The sequence below is a fragment of the Dasypus novemcinctus genome, chromosome 15 (assembly GCF_030445035.2).
Source record: "Dasypus novemcinctus isolate mDasNov1 chromosome 15, mDasNov1.1.hap2, whole genome shotgun sequence".
In the NCBI taxonomy this organism is placed as follows: Eukaryota; Metazoa; Chordata; class Mammalia; order Cingulata; family Dasypodidae; genus Dasypus; species Dasypus novemcinctus.
Window position 1 is genome coordinate 60,218,573 of NC_080687.1, and position 19,020 is coordinate 60,237,592.

Genomic DNA, 19,020 nt, shown 5'->3' on the forward strand with positions numbered 1-19,020 from the left:
ACTGTGTCAAAATAGAGATTAAAATTCAGCATTATTCCTTTGTTCTTTTCAAACACAAAAGCGTCACATTCTAAAAGAGTGACTGGCATATACACAGGTTTTTATCTGAGACGTGGTAGAGACACACAAAAAATTCTCTTTGCAACATAACATGATTCAAAATAGCCACTAGAGGGCAGTCAAAACGCCGGAAATGCGGTAAACCGTTGAGCAGAAGCAGTTTAAAACGAAGGCTGTTTTGCAGGATTTTAAAAGCATTGTTTAGCAATTTTTTTTAAAAAGGAAGAAAACAGAAAAATGTGTCTCCTTGATCGTAGCACTGTAATAGTGATGGGAAAGAGTGGTAAAAATACTGCATAAACCCGGGCGGATTTTCACCGGCACACACTATCTGTGATAGCACGCTGCCTGCCTTCCGGATGACAGTTGTAGGACAGTGATTCAGCACAAACGAGGTAATGAGGTCAGTCCCCCAGTACACTCTGTGATTTAACGCTGCCTGCAAAATAGCAAGATACAAGGAGCTGGGCAACCATAACACACCAAAACACAAATCACTGGCAACGACCTACGGAACATTCAAAGGTTTGCTGTCTGTGTGTGTGTGCATGTGTGTTTAATATAAGCAAGATCTTTTTAGATTCTGAAGTCAGACTTACTCTCTTATTAATTCCCACAGCTCCATCTAACCCACGCTATTTGTGGGAGGTGGGGAAAAAAATGACTCATAATTGTTAAAATGCTTGTGAAAATGCAGATAAAATGGTGACAGACATTGGGAGCACTCAGCTCTTTTTTCTTTAAAATTCTTCCAAAAAGGGAATCGGGATGGAATGGGAAGGGCATGAACAATAAATTCTAAGCATTACATAGAGGTTAGACTTAACGCTAAAAAGTATCATAAGGTCCTTGCTTTTTCTATTATTTCCTATCTATTCATTTTCCCTTAGCCATTTTAGAGTAGAAAAATCTGTGCTGTGATATCACATACAAGAATAATTTTTCAAATCACCTACTGCTGATTTGACCATGGAAATGTGACTATAGAGTTTGCAGAAATTAAAAGCTAATTAAAAGATCTTTAAGGCTACTTGGCATAAGTTTAACAAATAAGGGCAAAAGTCAGGACCAACACAGTTTGATTTCCTAGACAGTATTGTGACTTCTGTGGACTTCTTGGAGGAAAAAACTCTTAGGCACTTTGAGCTTAGAAAATAATGTGAAATAATCTCTTCCTTGTTCCTTTGTAATAAAATGACTAGCCCTAACTTGTTGACAATAAAAGGAGTAAGAGTGTTGCCTAGATGCAAGGCAATTCTCCAGTCTGTCTGAAGCATAGCTGTGATGAATTTATTAAACACATTTACTTTTATTTTGGTCAGTAAATACATATTTTTCATATGAATGCATTTGGTCTAATGTAAGTTGTCCTACAACAGGTCTTCCATCCTCATATTTTTCTAACCTCCAGTAATCTCTGTGACATTGGCTTTGCCTTTCCATTTCCTTCCACAAGACATATTTGCAAGGGAGCAGCAGAATCAGGCAGGTCTGAAATATTTGGCCTCTTGGATTCACTGGGATCATTCTACTTACTATAACAGGTAGGGGGACCTAAATAAGGAATTCCTTAGATTCCTGAAGAGGACGTCACAAACTGCAGTGGTTCTGAGCATCAAGGGTTTTTTGTGTATCGGGTTCTACTGAAGGCAAAGACAGCCTATACTATGTGACTTCCAGGACAGGTTATACAGTAAATGTCTCATGCAAAAATAAAATTTCAGACCTAAAGGTGGCTGCAAGTTTGAGATGCTTTTAAGTCCAGCTAAAACGTACCCTAGAAGAGCTGCTAGAGATCCTCTCTGACGCTTCCCTGGTCTTGCCAGAGGGAAGTTGTGTACCCCTACAGCTGTTCATTGCAATTTTCAGATGGCCCTTTCCATCCTCTGTTATGGTTACCATATGCTCCTGAAAAATCATGCTGTACCTCACACATCCCTCAGTTGTCCAGGTCTTTCTCCTTTGCAATTCAATAAATGTTTGCTGAATGAACAAGATTGTAATTTAGTTGAAAGTAAATAAGAGATGGGGTTTGGCCAACACATTTTCTTGGCGACTTTGCTTCTACCATAATTCAATTCTTCACCCAGTTGTAAGTTCCAGAGCTCCTATGTATGGCCCACTTTGTTCCCCAGTACCTATGTTGCCCAGGCCACCCCCACCTGATAGTCAGCTGCTCAGCCTCTTTGCCTATGAGAATTATCTTTGGGGTTTCCTGGACACTCCTGGACAACGTTAATTGATACTCTTCAAAAGGATATATTGACTGGGTCATGCCTAGCACCACAACTTTCACATTGGAAATGTTATGTACAATGTGAAGGAAGGAATGACAATATGTAAAGATATTAAGCTCTCCTTTCTTGACTGTAGACAGAATTTTCAAAAGCCAAGTCTACCAGGCTGCTTGTGCAGGTCACTCATTGTTCTACTCTGAGCCCTTCCGTGTCTCTTCTATCTTCATACTCAGCTATGCCACTTGCATGGGCCATGTCACCCCCATAATGAGAACTTGGTAAAGTTGGCTAGTAGAGGAAGAATTTGGGTGTTTCAAAGTCTTCTCTAGTTTGTAACAACATTTCCACTGTCCCTCCAAGCTCTGTTATTCTTCCCAATCCACCTCCAGGTTATGGTATTTGTGGAATCACTTGCACTCTAATTATTTTTCGCGTGTACTCGACCAGGAACCCATGTGCTCCTGTGCGAGGTCACAGCCTATAGTGAATGATGCTGATGGGGGGCTGAGCTAGTGTAACTTAAAGAAAAGAAAAATAATTAAGCTCAATGCCAAAACGAAGGATGAAATAAAATTGTGTTTATTTTTTCACAGTTGGAAGGAAAACGTTAAATATAATAGAATCAATGGTTTTACAAAACATTAGTACTAAAATGGTCATGAAAGTAAGTGAGAATGTATATATGATCTCAGTATAATTTTTACTTCCTCCCTCCAACATTCCTTCCTTTCTCTCCCCCCTCCAGTTCTCCCTCTCCCTCTTTCATTATTACCACGTGTAGGCAGATAAAACAAAGAGGCTTTTCCTTTTCAAAAAATACGGGGAACAGATGTGACTCAAGCTATTGAGTGCTTGCCTCCCAGGTGGGAGGTTCCAGGTTTGGTTCCCGGTACCTCCTGAAAAAACCAACAACAAGCAAACAAACGGGAAATAAAACAACTCAGGGGAGCTGATGTGGCTGAGTGTTGAGAGCTGGCTTCCCATATACGAAGTCCAGTGTTCAATTCCCAAACCCTGATACCTCAAAAGAAAAAAGAAAAAAAAAAAGAATGAGAGAAATGGGAAGGGGTCCAACATTCTGCAAAAGTGGCAAAACCATGACTGACTTGTTTTCAATGTATGTTATAAAACTTATCTTTTATGCCATAAAAAATTAATTCATTGAGCAGATGTGGCTCAAGCAGTTGCATGCCCGTTTCCCACATGGGAGGTCCCAATTAGGTTCCCATTGCCTCCTAAAATAAAACAACAACAACAACAACAGCAACAAGCAAAATGAAAGAAAAACAGCTCAAGGGAGCCGATGTGGCTAGTGGTTGAATGCCAGCTTCCCATATACGAAGTTCAATCCTCTGCCCCCAGTACCTAAAAAAAAAAAAAAATTTTGTATTAGTGCATTGGCAGTCACAATTCTGGTAGATCAATCATGTACATACCTATTTTAAGCTTCACATATTCTTTAAAGCTGCCATTTTTTTCGTTAATATTTTGGTTAGAACCATTTGACTAATAGCAATAGAAACTCACACATAGAATTTATGCCAGTGATTAGTTAGTTGCTCACAAACCACTTTTCCTTTCTCCCCAGGTACACTGCTGGACCACATGTCACAGACACCTTCACAGATGGATGTAGTTGTGACTGGTGCTGGTCACCAGACTATGGTTGGAAGTGATCTAGTGAATGGCGAAGTCTAAGTATCTAGAGAGGATAGAGCCTCAGAATGGAAGGAGCCCCAGTTCTTTGTTTGCTGCTTGTAGGAAAGTTGCCTAGTAGAGCCACCCAACCTAGCTAACATAAGTGACAAATAAACTTTTATTACATCAAGGAACTGAATTCCGAAGTTCTTTGTTATAGCAGCTGGTCAGTCCCAACTAATATATCAGTCTGAGAAAACTGACTGTATTCAAAAGATAATCAGATTTGATTGAGCTGAAATGGGAAACCCAAAGCACTGGAAAGAGGTGTGAATGCTGCTTCTCTCTCTCTTTCTATCTCTCTCTCTCTCTTTCTTTCTCTCTTGACTGCATGTTCCCTTTCTCTAATCACCTGCAATGATGCCTCATGAACTCAGTGTTCTTTCACCCCTAATCTACCCCGTGGTTTCTCCTCATGTCCTTTCAGTAAGTGTCCCCTCTGTGACACTTTGTCTCACTGTTTCCCAGTCCAACATACTGAATGTAACAGTATCAAAAAAACTTCTCAAATTTCCACAGTTTGCACAATAGCTTCTGATACCAATAGCAAAGAATGAGTAACTCAATACAATTCACTGCTGACTCTAACTACCCCGAGTTAGGCCAGACTCCACAGGTTAAGGGCAATCCTCTGTAAGATTGTCCATCAGGCACCTGTCACAAGTTCAGGAGCTCAGGTCACTTGCAATGTGTCCAAAGGCTACAAATTCAGGGTTTCCCACCACCTCCCTAGGGTTTGATAATTTGCTAGAATGACTCACAGAACTCAGTGAAAGTGCTATACTTACAATTATAGTTTTAATCTAGTGAAGGAATACAAATAAATCAAAAGAAGAGGCACATAGGCTGAGGTCTGGTAGGGTCTTGAAGACAAGCTTCTCTGTCCTCTCCACATGAGGTCAGATTGTGTCGTTCCCTACACAGGAATATATTTTCTCAATCACAGAAACATATTTTGTCTTCAAATGTCCCAAGTTTACATGGGGTCTCATTACAGAGGCATGATTGATAGAATCAATGTCCTCATGGATTCAGTCTGCAGTGCCTCTCCCCTCCCAAAGACTGGGAAGTGATCTGATATGACCTGACTCAAAGTGCCGACCCCCTAATCACATGGTTGGTCTTTCTGGTGGGGCCAGCCCCCTCCCTAAGACTGCACGTGTGGTTGACTCCTTCCTGCCAGCTCATTAGCAAAGGGACCATCAGGAATGGTCCTGGGCCCACCATGAAGAATAAAAACACACCTATCACAGGAGATTCCAAAGACTCAGAGGATGCTTCCCTAGGAACTGAAGCAAAAGACCATCCAAGTTTTTCATTATACATCCATGAATAAGAGAACTTAGTTGAACACTTTGTCTTTTTATATCATAAATCACAGACCAGTCAATGTATTCAGATCCACTCTAATCAAGGCCATGGGAGAAAACGCAAGGAGAGAATAAAAAATGTTTCCTTGAGGACTGTCCCCTCAACAGGAACTTTGGAGGGGGGGTCATGGCACCTAGAGAGATCTATGATCAGGAAGGATTTGCAACTGATGTGTCTAGAATCATTAGGTTATCTTACCTCCTTCTTGAAAAGATTTTGTGTCTGTATATATACAATAAAGTTAATAGAAATAGAAAAACATAAATAGAAATCAGGCCATGAAAACAAGGAAGAAAATATACTAAACATTTGGTCAAAATATTTGTTTGAGCATTAAATTTAATTGTTCTTGAGCCTTTTAAATTCCAAGGCAAAAAGGGAAATGCAATTGCTATATTTATACACATTAACAAAATATCTGTGGGAATCTTGCTCCCCTTGACATCTGGGGGGATTGGGAGTTTCTCCCCATTCAAATACACTTGCACATGCACACACACAAGTTGCACAGCTCTCCCTGTGGTTTGCCTGCCTTCCGACAGTCATCTCTACTTCCCTGTGCTTGCTGTGCTCACTGTGCTGCACACATGTACCCAGATGTCAAACTCAGTGCTCCCTCAATTCCTCCTCATCATCCCAAAATTCCACTCACACAAACAGCATTTGGGCTGTAGCAGACTTTACTAAATGTGTGCTATGGGGAAAATGAGGAAATGGAAGACAGTTTACATCACTAATGAAAATAATACATTACTGTTTTAGTTTCACAGGCTACTTAAGCAAATACTGTGCAATAGGTTGGCTTAAACAATGGAAATTTATTTGCTTAGTTTTGAGGCTGGAAAAACATCCAAATCAAGGTATCATTAAAGCAATCCTTTCTCCACGAAGACTGTGGCACCCTTGATTCCTCTGTCACATGGCAAGGCACATGGCATCATCTCCTGGCCTCTCCCTTTTCTTCCATGTCCTGTTTCAGTTTCTTGCTTCCTGTGGCTTTCTTCTCTGTGCCTGAATGTCACTTTGCTTATGAAGGACACCAGGACAGGATTATAAGACCTATCCTGGTTGAAGTAGGCCACATCTTAATAGAAGTAACCATTAATGGAACTAACCATTAATGGAAGGTCTTTTTTGTTGGGTTCACACCCACCGGAATGGATTAAATTTAAGAACATGTTTTTCTGGGGGACATACAACTTCAAAGCACCACACTAAGTAAACATCTCAGTCCTAAAATATCCTTAGGCCACATCATCAAAATGCCTTTTCAGCCAGTCCCACCTTCTCGCCATCTTGTGAGCATCTTTCCCTCCTCTCTCCTCCCTATTCCTGCTCTCCCCACTAATTTATGAAACAGAAACAACAGATTCCACCCACACGATATCCAGCCCAAGGAGAACAGTTCCCTGTATGAACTCCACCACTGCCCATGTCTTAGCACCCACCCACATCCATTTCCATAGTGATCTGTTATTATAGCTACCAAAACATGGAAAGAATCCTGCTGACAATTGTTAAGATTTTTTGTTTACCTTGCTTCATGCAACTCTCCTTTTAGTCAAACTACAAATTTTCCTGGCACTACTCTCTCACACTGCTAGAGAACCATCTTGAAAAGTATAGTTCCAGAAACATCTTTACTGGAACACTTAGTCAAGAAAGTGTTCCATCTCATTCAATCCAATTACCATACAAACATGGGGCAGTTTGTGTTATGGCACTATCAAGTCAGAGTACTCAGACACCCTTGTAAGATGACAAAGGGCACTGCCCACATGGCTCTGAATGGTTCTAGACCATGTACTTGCCCATCTCCCACTATCCTCCTCCCTGCTCAAAGAGGGTTGCCCTTCAGACTGATCATGTCTTGGAAAACTTATCGAAGAAAACATACACCTGCTGTGATATTCTCCCACTTGGAGTAATCGTCAGTTAAGGAAGCCTGACAAGAAGGATACAAGTGGGCTATTTCTTTTGCCTCTTCCTCCTCGTAGGATATATACCTGACATGCTCTTTGGCTCAAAGGTTAGAAGAGATTTTTGTTCAAGAGAGGCATAAAGGTCAGAAGAACCTTTATGGTGTTGGACAGATCATCCACCTCAAGATGTTCTTAGCCTAAAACAGTGATTCTCAAAGTATGGTCCCTCAATTGGCAGCAGTCACAATTCCTGGGTCCTTGTTAGAAATGCAAATTCTCAGGCCCAACCCAAACCTACAGAACTGAGTACTGTTGGAGTAGGGGGCAACAATCTGTAGTTTAATAAGCTGCCCAGCTGATTCCGATGTGGCTAGTTTGAGAACCCCTGGTGTAGAAGATTCTAAATGAGCCATTCTAGCTCAACTTCCTAGGATATATATTTCCAAAACCAAAAGACCTGATTGGACTGTTCTTTTTTTTTAATGCAATTAGTTACCTAATGCAATTAGGCTTATACAATGCCTCTAAATGGGGCTAATTGGTTAGATATGGTAGGGTAGACATTACTTTAATATAATTGTTAAAGATTGGGAGGGGGTATGGATCAATCACTCCTTTCCTTAAAAATCCTAATCAATTTTGGAAAAGACACAAGGAATGAAAAAGAAACCAAAGATATGTGATTTTTGGTTTCGTTTTTGCTCATAAAGCTATTTTTGAGTGTGAAATTGGACCTAAGAATGTAACAGGTCTTTCTATTCTCCCTGCCATTTAGTTGAAGATAGTGAGCCCCCAGAGTGGAACCTGGGGCCTAGCAAGTGCGACCACAGGGTGGGTTTATTCCTGCCTAACATCCTTTGTGAAGACGTGGTCTATATATCGCCTTTGACAATCTGGTGCTTAAACTCCTGCAGTCAAGAGCCCTCCCTTTCATTTGGTCAAATTTGTATCCAGCTTCATTTGAACTCCTGTGACTATTTAATGAAGGCAGAAACCAACTACTCCCCAGATGCTTTGAAGCCTGAACACTCACTAAGGCAGTCATTGAATTGGCTCTTTTCTGACAGTTCCTCCCAAGCAAAAAAGACCTCGGACCCTGAGCCTGTAAGCCTTCTAGGAGCTGGAATAAGGATCCAGCCCAAGCATGAGGTTGAACTGGCCAGAGGACTGAGTGAGGAGGCAAGGGAAATCCTCAGGTGGGAAAAAGCAGACTCAAAACCTAAGCAGGCAGTCTGACCAGTGTCAGCTGGAAAGCCTTGGGACTCATGGAGGGCCTGGGAAACCGCATTTGAGATATTTAATAGAATTGAGAGTTCACAACTGAGGTGAAGCAGGCTAGTAAGATAGGGAATCAATAGCCAGATCTGGAACCTGGCAAGAAGTCCACGTGGACATCAATAGGCCCAAGATGGCTGCTGGAAGACCCACCCGCCCCAAGATTTTGCCACTCAAAAGAAGACTTCCTCTGGAAGCCAGGAGAAGCCCTGGATATCCCCAAGGACTTTATCATTGGGCCCTCCTGGGAGATTGACGGGAGAAACAAGCAATCAAAATGGTTAATAGCTGGAACTCCTCCCCTGCCATGAGCAAAGGGGTGGGATAATTAACAGTTCAAAGGGCAGCGCCAAGTCTGAGTTCTCTCTCTTGCCTCTGAACCCTGACTCTGGCTGCCTTCTTCCCCACTTGGATCACTATGCAAGTAAACCTGGGGATTTATAATCTATAATGGGAAATTGTAGCCTGTAAATCAGCCTGCTTTATCACTTCTCAACCCTGTTGTCTCTACCTGGGACCCCTGATCTGTTATTTTCTCCCATTTCTTGTCCCTCTCTACCTGAATAAATTACTGGCCTAACTCACCTGATGAATTCTTAAAATTCATTTATGCAACATAGTCAAGAACCTAGACAAAATCTGGTAACAGATGGTTGGATGGGGAGTGGAGAATTGGGCCTATCAAGTAAGTAAAAAAAATAGTGTAATATCTGATTGATAACTCATATGATCTGACAGAGCCAAGGACTATAACAGTTCTGAAAACCAAAAAAAAAACAATCCTGAATACCAAATTTTTGTAAGAAGCAATGAGTAGGTCCCATTGTCCGTAAGGCACCAAACTAATGTGCAATGGTCACTGCAAAGCTGTTATGAATACTCAATTAAAAAAACCTTTAGCAAGCCCAAACTATGTGCCAGAAACCCACAGGAAGGGTCATCCTTTAGTTGGTTACTAGATGGGAATGGCAGACAGTACTTATTGAAAGGGTAAGGCCCTAGAAAGCAACACAGCTTGATAAGACAATTAACCAAAGGGCAGGGTAGTGAGAAACCAGGTCTGGAGAAATAGAAGGAAGGGGAGGCTGAGGCATCAGAAAAAGGAGGAAGGAGGCAAGCCTTGGAAAGCTTCCTTGAGGTACCAGAGGCTTAGGTTCTGCCAGGGATCAGAAGGAAACTATAGTGAGCACCCTCAGCTTTCTCTTCATCATTCCCCATCTTCTTTAATCTTTCTTCATAAATCTTATATTCTAATGACTTAATTATCATTTCACTCCCTTAGAGCTCTTAAAAACAGGTTATTTCCTGGTTATGGGTAGACAATTTGAATTTTAGTCCCCTACATTGGATACAATCCTTTGTTAAAAGGCTAACCAGGAGAAGTATTATGTCATACTTCCTAGGCCATACTCCATATTTATACCCCAAAGCCATGGTATCTGGGCAGAATTTTGAGAGGCCTGTCACCCCAAATAAGAAATAGCAAACTTGTGAATCCTTTTCTGCCATACTTAAACATTAGCCATCATGCTCTAACTTGGATTTGTACTAATTTTAGTAAAGTATGAAAAGAAAATCTGCTTCAGTTTTTGTGATTTCTGGAGTTGGCTGCACCCAAACAAAGTTGAGCAATCTCTTTCTCTGAAGGGAACGCCCATCTTTCTGGGAAGATTTAGGCACATTCCTTCCTAGAAGAGAAGGGAAGGACTGAGAGGTCTTTGGCAGAATTGTAACAAGTGTCTATGAAAATGACATTTCACAATGATGAGGTGGTGTGGCGTAATATTGAGACCTCTCAACTCTCAATCTAAAGCCAGTAATTTCGATCTCATGTTGCCCTGGTTTAATTATTTCATAGAATTTATTATTACCCGAAGTTATCTTTTTAAAAAAAGTATTGGTTCACTCATTAACTACGATACCACCATCCCTGTACACATGCACATTAAATGTGAGTACCTACTTTGAGTCCTTGTTCACTACTGCATGGTACAGCCCCAGCACATAGTAGTGACTTAATATTAAATGAATAAGAAATGATAAAGTAAAAGCAAAGGCATGCTATGAGAAGTGATCAGAACTAACTTGTGTTGGTCTTATGGGTATTTCCAAATAATGGGAGATCCAGGGCAAACAGAATATACCAGGTAAAGGGCACTGTTTTAGTTTCTAAAGGCTGCCAATGTAAAATACCAGAAATGACTTTTATAATGGAATTTATTAGATTGAAAACTTACACTTCTGAGGTCATAAGTGTTCAGATCAAAGCATCATCAAGAGATGCAGTCTCACCAATTTGCAGCTGTTGGCATCAGGCACATGGTGGAATCATCTAAAGAGGCTTTCTCTCCAAGCTCAGGTGTGGGAGATTCGGCACATGCCAGCTCTGCTCGTCTCTCCTGGATTCTCTGCAGCTTTTTTTGTGTGTCTCTGTAAGACTTTTATTCCTCCATTTATACAGGACTCCAGCAAGAGGGCCAAGATCCACTCTGGGTCACACCTCACTGAAGTAATCCAATCAAAGTGTCCCACACCTACAGGAATGGACCAACTCCAAGACTTATCTTTTCTCAGAGCCACAGAGAGCCTCAAACTGTCACAGCACTGAAAGGGACATAAAGCCAGGACTGAGTGGGAGAAGTGAAAGTTGTGGTAGAAAAGAAGATGAGGTGAAAGGAGACAAAGGGCTTCTGTGAGCCCCTGCTGTAAACAAACGTGACCTCAACAGGAATGCAACCAAGGGAACAATAGAGAAACAACTGCATCTTCCGTGGTACTCCAAGGGTATTCCTGTAGATATGAGCAAGCCTGGGGCCATTCATGCTGAACTTTCTAGCCAATTGGAATGTAATGTTGGAATGTTACAACTCCAATACTTCTCTCTACCTACCAATATTATGAGTATTAAAATAGATTACAGGGAAGTGGACTTGGCCCAGTGGTTAGGGCGTCCGTCTACCACACGGGAGGTCCATGGTTCAAACCCCGGGCCTCCTTGACCCGTGTGGAGCTGGCCCATGTGCAGAGCTGATGCGCGCAAGGAGTGCCATGCCACACAGGGGTGTCCCCTGCGTAGGGAGCCCCACGCGCAAGGAGTGTGCCCCTTGAGGAGAGCCGCCCAGCGCGAAAGAAAGTGTAGCCTGCCCAGGAATGGTGCTGCTCACACGGAGAGCTGACACAACAAGATGACGCAAAAAAAGAAACACAGATTCCCGTACCGCTGACAACAACAGAAGCAGACAAAAGAAGACGCTGCAAATAGACACAGAGAACAGACAACCGGGGCGGGGAGAAATAAATAAAGAAAGAAATCTTTTTTAAAAAATAAAATAAAATAAAACAAAATGGATTACAGTGTATAATGTCCTTATCACCCTGATACATGTAGAATAAGTCGTGGCCTCAGATCCTTTTATCCATTCTTTCCCAAGCATCTTCTGCACTTTCTTTTCTCCTCATCATTCCCATCAGCATTCAGACAAGCTTTCATTTGCTCCTATCTTCTAAATAATTTCCTTTTCTTTGCATCATCCTTACTTACCTCCCTACTCCTCTCCTCCCCTTCACAACCAAGCCTCTCAAAAAGAATTTTTGAATACACTTCCTCAATGCCTTATCCCTTACCCCTTTCCACTAATAAGCTAACCAGGATCCAGTTACCGAAATTGCTCTTGTTAAAGCCACCAGTCGCCTCCCTCTTATCAAAGCCAAGGAATACAGACAGGCGCTTATTTCTTTCCTCTTAGTTGAGTAAACTACTTAGTTGAGTAAACCCTTCTTGAAACTCTTTGTCCTGGCTTTTTTGACCCCACACTCACCAAATTCTTCTCTTATCAATCTGGCCACTCCTTCTCAGTTCCCTATATAGGCTCTTCCTCATCTATATGATTTTTAAATGTTAAGATTCCTCAAGACTCAGCCTCTGATCTTCTCCTCTACCTTCATTCTTCAAGTAATCTCATCTGTTCCTATGCTTTAAATCGATCTAGATGACAATTCCCAAATTTGTTGCCTACAAATTTTGTCTCAGCACTAGAACTGTATTTTGAAATGTCCATTTGATGTGTCCTCTTCAATACCCCACAAATATCACAATTTAACATATCCAAAACAGAACTTGTGCTCCCCTCATCCCACCCCAAACCAACAACATGTTCCTCTTCCAGTCTTTTTCATCATGGTAAATGTTACCTTTTCACCCAGAAAACAGGAAGCCTCAACTGCCATGACCAATCAATTACCAAGCCCTATCAATTTTCTCTCCAAATTATATTTTGAATCTTTTCATTTTATCTTCCTTTCCATTACCCTGTTCTAAGCCTCCAACATCTCTCATCTGAAATGGTTTCTCTTGTTAAAGTTTTGCCCCACTCCAATTCATTCTTCATATAGTTCCTGGAATAATTATTTAAAAATTAAATTTGACACCACTCCCCAGAAATAGGAAAAAAAAATGTACCTTTTCATTGGGCCACCACACTTTGCATAACCTAGCCTCTATCTACTTCTAAAAATCTCATCTCATGTGCCAAGTACGTGGTCCTTGTCTGCCCTTAGATTTGCTAGATCTTTCCTACCCCAGCAATTTTGCACAACCTATTTCCTCAACATGGAATTCTTCCCAATCCTTTTACCTGCCCTCTCTAGTAACTCTTCAGATATCCTTTCAAATTTCATTTCCCTTACTCAGCAATCTATATTTTTTTCCTGAACTTTGTTCTTTTTCTCATACTATTTAACCCAATTTGTAATTATATGTCTGTACTTTTGATTATTTAATATGTCTTCCTAACTAGACAACAGAAACTATAAATGTTTTCCTCACGATTGTATGTATAGCTCCAAACACAGTGCTTGGCACATAATATGCATTCAGTGAGACTTTGCCTAAACAAAGATTATTACTACTTAGTAGTAATTGCAGTAGATATCACACATTTTCTCTTTAAAAGGAAATCTATTCTCTCAGAAAAGAAACTTCACATTTTTCAGTGATATTACTACTACCTTCCTGCAAGTCAAATGTTATTACACTAGATGAAATATACTATCCGTTTAACCCACCTTCCCTGCCAACCAGGCTTATATGGAATTTCTTCATAAACACACAGTAGAGCAACTTTTAGTATTCCTGTAATACAGACATTATAATAAAACATCTCCTGTTGTTACTAAATTTGTGCCACTGAAAATGACAACCACTTGCCAAAGTCATCAAGGTAGGAATAGAAACAGAGAAAGAATCCTTGTCTGAAATTAAATTTTTTCAGAAAATTGAATGATTTGACTAACAATGGATACATGTAAACTACAGAATCACAAGAATACAAGTACCAGGTAGATTCTAGAATGAATCTAGGTCTATCTTATACCCAATATAGGGAGATTTATTATTAAGACTTCATCTTAGTAGAGTCCCTTGAAGTACATATTCCCAAAAATGATGTCCTTAAAGGTGTGATAGGGAAAGCACCTTAGAGATCATCTTAGATCAATTCTTCAAGAAGCAGAACATTCCCATTACGGCACATAGCCAGCTGCCTGAAATCGTTTTGGAATAAAGAGGGAGATTAATTAGTAACATACTATGTCTTCCTGAAACAAAGATTCTAATATAATTTTACAGTTTTCAAAGATGCTCACTAAGAAGTTGTGATTTCATATTGTCAGATTGCAGAGATTGGCTTTCATGAATCTGTTTCCTTGAAGTAATTCAAATTTTTCAACTCTGGGCCTGCTGTTAAAGTGGTTGTGTTTATCAAAGGCCAGATCTTGCCTGACTGAATCCTTCCTGAAAGGGAAATATTCATCAGGCAGCAAAGCTCTACATTCTTCAGTAATAAACACAATTACCTTCTCGAAAGTTTAGTGCTGTTTCATTAGGTGAAAATATACGGCCCTATTCACACCCACCATTCCTCCCAATCACTGCCTTAAATGTTGCTTTTACAAGTGATTTCATCACAGATGCATGGAGGAGTACCTTTTATATTTCATACTATAAAGAGATGGTAATAAAACATACTGCTGTTGCTATTAAATGTGTGCCACTGAAAGACGACAAATTTGTCACCTGTTTTAAAATACTATGCTCAGCCTCTCAATGTGACATAAAAAGTAAGGCGAATGAACAAAATGTTATGATAAATCAGTGATTTTGGACTTATAATGTATAAATATGTAATTTGTGAAAGAACTACAAAAAGGTGATGGGATGGAGAGAGGAACATAGTTTGCATAAACTATTGAAATTAAGTTGGTACTAAAGCAAACGAGATGGTTATAGACTTAGGATGTTAAATTTAAGCCCTACCGTAACTACAAAGAAAATACTGGGGAATATGCCAGCTCATAGTGACAGAAATTAGAGTAGTTTGCCAGCAGCAGGGACAGGGGAATGAGAGCTAATTCATAATAGGAGTAGGGTTTCTACTTGAGGATACACGAAAGGTTTTTGTTTGTTTGTTTTCATTTTTTAAAAAATATTTTTATTTTTAAAAATTATTTGGATTATATAAATGTTACATAAAAAATATAGGGGAGGGAAGCGGCTGTGGCTCAATCAGTTGGGCTCCCATCTACCATATGGGAGGCCCTGGGTTTGCGTCCAGGACCTCCTTGTGAAGGCAGGCTCACCGGCATGCCGTAGAGAGCCACCAGCCAGGATGCTGCAGAGTGCCACCCAGTCCCCAAGTGCCGCAGAGAGCCAAGTCAGCAAGGTGACACGACAAAAAGGGAGACAAGCAACAACGCAGAAAAGCACCCAGCAAACGGACACAGAGAGAGCCGACAGCAAAACAAGCCACAAGCGGGGAGGGGGATAAATAAAAATAAAATACAGACACAGGAGAATGCACAGCGAATGGATACAGAGAGCAGACAGCACACAAAAAAGTCACAAGGGGGGAGATAAAAAAAATATATAGGGGATTCCCATATGCCCCACTCCCTACCCCTCCCATACTTTCACCACACTAACAACATCCTTCATTAGTCTGGTACATTTGTTACAATTGATGGACACATATTGGAGCAATGCCACTAAGAGTGGATTTAGTTTACATTATAGTCTAATCTCTCTCCCGCACAATTTTGTAAATTATGACAAAATATATAATGGCCTGTATCCATCATTGCAGGTGATGAGGGTATACCATCCATTCAGAATGTTCCCTTGGAATCATCCATAACCTCTTCCATAGAGAAGCTATCATATTGTTTCCCAAAAGGTCACCCCCTCCTCCACTCGTGCATTCTCTTCATAATGTTGTTACAGTTATTCAGCAATGCATAGTTCAAAGGAACAACCAAGAAAACTAAGCATATACGCCAGTTAAGCCTGGAGATTCAATTTCCCATTTATGAATTAGATGAAAAATGTTTTTTTCCCCCTAAGACTGTGTCTAGTGCAGCCAGCTGGCTTCTGTTTTCTAAGCCAGTTGCAGCATGTTCTCTTGTATTTGCATCTGAGTAGTCTATTTGGCAACATTTCCTAAATATCCACCCTAAAGGGAAACAAAGAGAAGACACAGCCATTTCCATGGATGAATATACATTCTAGTCAGTACCCTGAGCACTTATCAAGCAGCAGAAACTTTATAAACATTTATATTACATCACTAAAATAAATCTGTCAAGTAAATACTATCTCTGTTTTACAGATTAAAAGGAGAAATTGAGCATCTTGCAAGACCCAAACTCCAATCTCACTACTGCTGATGCAGAAACACATAAAAGGTAATATTTTCATGAATTTACTGTAGTAAAATAGCTTATTATACATATTATATATATATTATATACATGATATTATGTAGTATAATATAGGTGCTGAAAGGATGCAGAGACAAGCAGAGGTGGGAGTCAAGTAAAGACAGGTAGACATAAAACCAAAGCTTACTGAAGCGGGTAAGTTGCCCTAGATTCTTTTTAAAAATCAAAAACATACAAATCTATACAACTCTTGCACTAATTACACTTAACACAATGTGTCTTAATTAACATCCATTTGTGCTGTCCAACATGCCCATTTTCTTTATATAATGGATAATATTATACCCTAAATTTCTTGACACAATCGATACTAGAGCTCCAAGTTAATTAAAGATTTTCAAGGAAACCTTGATGTCTAAGGGGGGTTCTAAATTAACAAGGAATTAATGCGATATGGCCAAAAGAGTTTGTAGGACTCAGCTACTGCAAAACATGAAGTTCTCCTTATATGTTATGGCTACTAACACTTCTAACCTCCTGCCATTCAGACTTTATGGACTGACCATAATAAATCACTGATTAAATTTTCACTCCAGGGCTGCCTTACTGAGAGTGGACCCAGACAAAACAAAGAGGAGCTTGAACAATAATCTGGTAAATAAAAAAACTAATCTAGAAAATATAAGCCAAAGCCACTTCCTCATAAGTGGGAATTTAGATTGACTCAGCTGCCCTCTTCATGTCAGCTGTATTCTTTAATATTTTGAATTCTTCAAAATATTAAAGGCCCAAATATGGGGCCTTACCTTAGAAATACATTTCTGAAATTTAAAAAAAGATCAATTTAATAAATAATGGAAGCTATTTTTAAAAGCAAATTTTGTTTGTTGCCTGAAAATTACAGCAACAATAACAAAAACCTTTCTAGGATAAAATTTTTGGAATCTTTGACTCAGCTTATACAAGCAATATTGCATTACCAAAATTTCAAAACAAGCCATCTCTCTCCAATGTGAATGGTATTACATGTTACTGGGTGCATGTCATTCAGAGGTTCGTATAGTAAACAAACCAAAGACCTGGTGTTGCTGGTTCATCACTCTATCTGCTTCCCTCTGTATTTCACCACAGGGCTTCAGCAGAACTCTCAGCCACAGCACTGCATTCCACTGACTCTTCAGGTCATCAAAAATAAAATAGAATGGTTGATCTAAATTATCTTTAAAGTTCTTTTCCGTACTTGCTGGGTAATTTCCCACATGGGTTTGACAAAAAGGGCTTTAGCTTTCAAAAATAACAAATTCAAGCAAGTGAAAAGGCATTAGGGTTGGTTATTTTGGTATCATGTGGATACAATTTTAAAGACTGAATAGTCATCTACAAAAGATTGTTGAATTTTATGGTACACCAACAACCACCAAGCATGCTTCTAAGTGGGATAAAAAGTGGTTTAGTTAAGGTTGGTAAGTGGATGCAGATCTTATGACCCAAGAAAATGGTTCTCAATTGTCTTCCTTCCAAGCCCTGCAGAGTTGCTCCCACCCTGCCTCCGGCCCTATTATGAGTGTGTTGAACATGACCCCAACCAAACCACAACCGCAAAAATTTATTGTTCTTGAGGTGAGGAAATGCCAAACTTTATTGATCTAACAACGTTTTTCCCAACTTAAATAAATGGAAGAATATTATGTGTTCATGGATTAAAATTCTATATATCATTGAGAGGTTAGTCTTACCTAAATCAATTTATGGATTTAATGCTATCCTAATAACAATGCCAATAACCTTTTTTGCTGAAATGGAAAAACCAATTATCAAATCTGTATGGAAAGGTAAGGGGTCCCAAACAGCTAAAACCATGTTGAAAAAGAAGAATGAAGTTGGAGGACTCACACTTCCTGATCTTAAAACTTATTACAAATCTATAGTAATTAAAATGCATTGTAGTGACACAAGGACAGATATATAGACCAACGGAATCAAATTGCAAGGTGTTGGTGGAGTGATATTTGGGAATCCTGTATTTTATGCATGATTGTTCTGTAAACCCATAACTTCTCTAATAAAGAGGACGGTGAAAAGATTTTTCAAATCTGTGATCTAAGTCAACTCAGATTGGGTAAATAAAAGAGGAAGTGACCATAAGGTCTTATCACAAATCTAGTCATATCTTTTGCTGAAAGACTATACTAAAATTCCTTGAATCAGCTCCATCAAAGGAGATCATGGTTATGATGTATGTTTAAAAAAGAAATTGTTTACTTAAAATGCCATGTCCTGTCAATCACTTAAGAATCACATTTAGACTTTCCCAATGTTTGAATCTTTATGTAATTATCTCGTACAATTATAGATAATTGTGTATGTATCTCTGAAATTTAATCACATTTTTTGCTGTAATTAGTTGTTGTGGACCTGCCCTTCATTCCCAATCATTAAGAACAAGAACTACCTTGTTGTTTTTTACCTCTACAGATTTATGTTCTCTATACACTTCCCAGGGGTATAGACATTCAATGATGTCTTAAAATAAAATATCCCAACAATCAAAAAAACGTATTTTAATTGCTTTTACTTCTTATTTAGTCTCTGAAATACCTGTTTTAATGTTCTATACATTGTTTCCTATTCATTAATACCACCAAATTGCTTAAGATGACATCAAGAAGAAATACATAAGCAAAGTTAAATTTTATTTCAACATGTATTATAACCGTCTGCCTCTTCTACTCCAAATATGAAGT

The 19,020-nt window shown here is 39.5% G+C and overlaps 1 long non-coding RNA gene across 1 annotated transcript; it reads left to right on the forward strand.

The window, feature by feature from the left end:
- Positions 1-210: 210 nt before the first annotated feature.
- Positions 211-4,129, forward strand: LOC111759360 (uncharacterized). Its single transcript, XR_002793369.2, has 2 exons — positions 211-585; positions 3,886-4,129. It is a non-coding gene; the product is annotated as an uncharacterized lncRNA (long non-coding RNA).
- The last annotated feature ends 14,891 nt before the right edge of the window (positions 4,130-19,020 follow it).